Source organism: Nycticebus coucang, chromosome 17 (genome assembly GCF_027406575.1).
Source record: "Nycticebus coucang isolate mNycCou1 chromosome 17, mNycCou1.pri, whole genome shotgun sequence".
NCBI lineage: Eukaryota > Metazoa > Chordata > Mammalia > Primates > Lorisidae > Nycticebus > Nycticebus coucang.
This window is the reverse complement of record NC_069796.1, coordinates 78,424,327-78,429,366: the sequence shown is the minus strand read 5'-3', so window position 1 is coordinate 78,429,366 and position 5,040 is coordinate 78,424,327. Positions and strand designations below refer to the sequence as shown.

The 5,040-nt window shown below is 44.4% G+C and overlaps 1 long non-coding RNA gene across 1 annotated transcript; it reads right to left on the bottom strand.

Annotated features, from left to right (window-relative positions):
- Positions 1-267: 267 nt before the first annotated feature.
- LOC128569090 (uncharacterized) lies at positions 268-1,814 on the bottom strand. Its single transcript, XR_008375273.1, has 3 exons — positions 1,692-1,814; positions 975-1,128; positions 268-687 (listed from the first exon to the last, which is right to left on the bottom strand). It is a non-coding gene; the product is annotated as an uncharacterized LOC128569090 (long non-coding RNA).
- Between the last annotated feature and the right edge of the window lie 3,226 nt (positions 1,815-5,040).

The window sequence follows — 5,040 nt, the reverse complement described above, 5'->3', positions numbered from 1 at the left end:
GCTGCCCCACTACTGATTTATTTTGAGACAGAGTTTCTCTTTGTCACCCTCAGTAGAGTGCCTTGATGTCATAGCTCACAGCAACCTCAAACTCTTGGGCTCAAGCGATTCTCTTGCCTCAGCCTCCCAAGTAGCTGGACTACAGGCTGAGCCTGCCAATCTGTAGAGATTCTGATGCTTTCAGCTCCCGCAGTTGTATAAACCACTCTCTTAAAAAGAAATCAATCTATACCTAGATCATCTCTGTCTATATCTATCCTATTTGTTCTGTTTCTCTGGAGAAGTCTTACTCGTGCAGGGGTTGGAGATTTTGCATTTCCTGCAAGCTCCAGGAGAAGCCAGTCCTGCTGGATTGTGAACCAGAGTGTGTACCGTCATAGATAGATAAAACTTCTACAAAGAGGAACTCCATCCCGTGAAAAGCCAGAGCGGGTCCTGAAGTTGTCCAAAAGACCCGCAGAGGTGACTCTGGATTGGAGTTGTTCTGCTGTGTTCTCTGCAGTGATTAACTTCCACCTGATCATGTGAATCTAGCGGTTTGTCCAAGCAGGTGAGAGACTGGAGTCTCCGCGAGCCTACCCCCAGGACTCTCAAGCTCGTGGTTTCCACTTGTCTAAACAGAGCTTCCCTCACACACTCACGTCCAGCAGAGGCAGCAGGATCCAATGCCAAACAGCTGGATGGAAACTGAAAAGAGAAGAAATCAGATTTGGTGCAAAAATTTTCCAGACGTCCAGATGTCTGGCATCCCACAAACACCCACGCAACCCTGGACAACCCCTTGCCTTTGTTGACACCTTTTGAATGCTGGGCAAAAACAAGGGCAGCCTCTTTTGAGACCTTGGAAAATGCAATGGGGGAAAGCGTTGGTCTGCTGTGTGCTTCCTGGCTCACAGCAGAAGGCAAGGCAGCAAACCCAGATGAAAAAGGAGGGGCCTGATGGGGCACAGAAAAGGATCTCATCGGCAGGTGACCTTTGTCTTCCTCTCCGACAGCTCTGACCGCAGAAGTCCCCTGCGACCATGTTCAGGTGCAAGGTGCTCCCCCTCAGACAGCTCAAGGTCTGACCCTTTGGTGAAGATGGTGGAAGAACTTGTGACAACAAATGCCTGGGAGACCAGTCCAGTCCTGTCCAGTAGAAATATAATATAAGACACATTTATAATTGAAACTTTTTGTTAGTTACATTAAAAAAGTCAAAATAGCTGGGCCTAGTAGGTCATGCCTGTCCCTAGAGAGAAACCTGGACTTTCAACCCAAGAGAACATTAGCTGTCTTTCAGGAAAGAAGCTAAAATGGGGAAATCTTAGGTCTTTGACCAAAAATTATAAGAAATAGTTTCTCATGCTTCATGAAGTTATGGTTCTAAAAGTTTTCCAGGTCAGACTTGATGGCTCATGTCTATAATCCTAGAACTTTGGGAGGAGGATCACTTGAGCTTGGGAGTTTGAGGTTGCAGTGAGCTATGATGATGCCACTGCACTCTAGCCTGGTCGACAGACCAAGACTCTGTCCTAAGAAAAAAGAAAAGCAAAAAAAAAAAAAAAACAACAAAAAAAAAACAGGTACATTAATTTTATTAATATATTTTATGCAACATATTATTATTTTATCCTGTCATCAATATAAACATGTATGAATATTTTACATTTCCTTTTTTATCCTAACCCTTTGAAATCCAGTGCACTTACAGCACATCTCCATTCACACTGGCCCCATTTCACACTGGAGGTGGGTACCGTATTGGACAGTGCCGTTCTGAGAGGTCTTTAGTGATCAGTACGGAGTGTAACAGAGCCTCATGTTGATGTTTGCTGTCTTCCTCCAGAAAATAGAAAAGTGAAAGAGAAAAAAAAAATGAGAAAAACATATTTTGATAATTAAAGTTGCCAGGCGAATCCTGCCAGGTTAACACCCACAGTGAAGTGAATACTAACAGTGGTTCCGCTCAAGCAAGCACCAAATAAGCAAGCATTCTTTAAATAAACAGAAATTGAGTATATTTCAGGAATGTATTAACACTCTGGGTCACAGTGTAGGTTAAACAAAAATTTGTTTTAGAAAGTCTTCCTATTGCATTCCTCCCAGGAGTTGTTGGAAGAGGGAATGGCTCTCGGGGATGGGAGATTTTTAGTCTCTGGTGGGGACTTCAGCAGACCCTGTGCAAACTGGGAAGTGTCTCGTCCTCAATACTGATAAGAGGGATGGCACTCAGGGAGACATGGAGCTACAACAAGGGTCTCCGGGAAGGCCTCAGCCCATGCTGGGGAGGGGTTCTGAACAGGGAATGAGCCCTCAGAGCTCTCCTGGGCTGGGTTCAGAGGACCAAGCCATAATACCCCCATGCAGTTCAATTCTCTGATGTCGTTTTCCCGGGAAGGGGGTATGACATAGGGAGGGCAAGGGTAGCTTTCTTTGACTTAAAGTGAGCCCAGTGGGCGGCCAGCACAGCAGGTGTCTGAGTAAGAGGTCCTTCACTGCGAAGAGACAGGCGGATGGTGCATCGTGAAATGCACCACACACACATCAACATAGTCACTCATTTATGCCCTCTCATCTCTGGGTTTTACTTAATGACTCATTCATTCATTTAATTTATATACATCTCACCTCTGCTCAGGACCCTCAGAGAAGTGGCTTCTCTTGGCACTTAAAGCCCTTCATGACTCACTTGGGCTTTGACCCTCGGGGCCCTTGCTAGACAAGATCCTCACTCTCATTCACTGTGCTGGGGACGCCCTGCTTTTCTCCATTCTTTCTTTTTGAGACAGAATCTCAGTATGTCGTGAGATTGGGTAGAATACCATGGGGTCACAGCTCACAACAACCTCAAACTCTTGGGCTTAGGTAATTCACTTGCCTCGGCCTCCCAAGTAGCCGGGACTACGGGTGCCCTCCACAACACCCAGCTATATTTTGGTTGTAGTTGTCATTGTCGTTTGGCAGGCTTGGGCTGGATTCGAGCCCTCCAGCTCTGGTGTATGTGGCTGGTGCCCCAGCCACTGAGCTACAGGCACTGAGCCTCTCCTTTCTTTGGAACACACCAAGCTCTTTCCTGGTTTAGTTACCACCGTCTTCCTTTTTGTCTCTACACAGAATCCTGCTCCTTTGGGTCTTTGCATGGCTGGTTCCCTCTCATCATTCGACTACAGCTCAGAATGACTCTCCTCGAGGTGTTTGGCAAACTACCTGTCTGCAGGGATTCACCCTCATAGCTCCTCACCTTCTCTAATCGTCTGTGGTTTATTTATTTCTTTATTGTTACAGTCTATCACTATCTGAAATTGTCTGGAACATTTAATTATTTGTTCATTCTCTCTCCCTTCTGTCTCCTCACTGGAATATAAGCTTCATGAGGGCAGGGTTCTTAGTTAAATATTTATTCTTATTAGTTACTCAAATATTTGTAGAAGGAATAAATAAGTAATTCAGCCATATGTCTATTAATTAACTTCATTCATTTATAGATTGCCTCTCTTAGTTATGTATTATTTTGCCCATTCCTTCATTAATTTACTCAACACTTTATACACACATACACACATACATCTACCCTGAGTTACTGTGAGTTCAATAAATACATTCTTAGCAATATTATTGAAAAGAGCAAAAATAAAATTATGCAGAAAAAACAAACTAGAATAAACTTGAGCTCACCCAACTCTAGGGGATGGCCAGTAATGATAGTATATGATAGAAAATGGGACCCTGTTGCCTGTGACACTTTGTTATGACTTCACGGCAGTGTTATAACACGGAGCAAAGCCAGAAGTGGGAATGGTATGTACAATGTGATTGCTCTGCCAAATGGGTCACTTCTGGGTGAAGACCACAAGGAAGTAAGTAATAGTAAAGAGAATTGTTCCCAGGGACTGAGATGGGGAGTGGTGATTTCTTCCAAGTGTTTCTTTGATACCATACCACATTTTTCCAGCATAAAAAAGATGGTTTGGAATTGCATGGTCCCTAAGTTAGGGCAAGATGTATATTTCCAAGAATTTTTGTTTATAATATAAAGCTCCTCTGTATGTCTACTGCTGAACATGTTTTTTCCCCAGAACAATTTTACACATATAAAACAGATGATAGCTTTTTTTTTTTTTTTTATTGTTGGGGATTCATTGAGGGTACAATAAGCCAGTTACACTGATTGCAATTGTTAGGCAAAGTCCCTCTTGCAATCATGTCTTGCCCCCATAAAGTGTGACACACACTAAGATGATAGCTTTTTAAAGCTTTCTTAAAAAGAAAGAAATTTCTGGGCGGCACCTGTGGCTCAAAGGAGTAGGGTGCCGGCCCCATATGCCAGGGGTGGCGGGTTCAAACCCAGCCCCGGCCAAAAACTGAAAAAAAAAAAAAGAAAGAAATTTCCTTCCTTCCTTCCTCCCTCCCTCCCTCCCTTTCTTGCTTCTTCCTTGATGTGATAGAGTAATGGCTTCCAAACCTGTGACTATATTACCTTCCATGGCTAAAGGCACTATGCTGATATGGGGTCAATTCAAGAATCTTTTTTGTTTTATTTTGTTTTGTTTTGTTTTGAAGACAGGATTTCCCCCCATTGCCCACTGCTTGGGTACAGTGGTGCAATCACAGCTCACTGCAGCCTCTACTTCCTGGGCTCAGGTGATCCTCTCGCCTTAGCCACTCAAGTAGCTGGTGCCACAGGTACATGTCCCAACACCCAGCGCAAGTCTTTTTGTTGTTGTTGTTGTTGGTGGTGGTCTGGTGTTGAGCTCCTGGCCTTAATTGATCCTCCCACCTTGGCCTCTCACAGTGCTGGAATTATAGGAACTCAAAGATCTTGAGATGGGTTGAGTGTCATAGACTTCCTGGACAGGTGCAACGTAAGCACAGATGGGATTATAGGAACTCAAAGATCTTGAGACGGGTTGAGTGTCATAAACTTCCTGGACAGGTGCAACGTAAGCACAGAGAGGGAGGCAGGAGGGTCAGAGTCAGAAAAGAGGTGACCTGGAAGCAGAGTTTGGTGCGATGCAGGCTATGGCCAAGGAACGCAGGCCGCCTTATAGGCATGAGAGG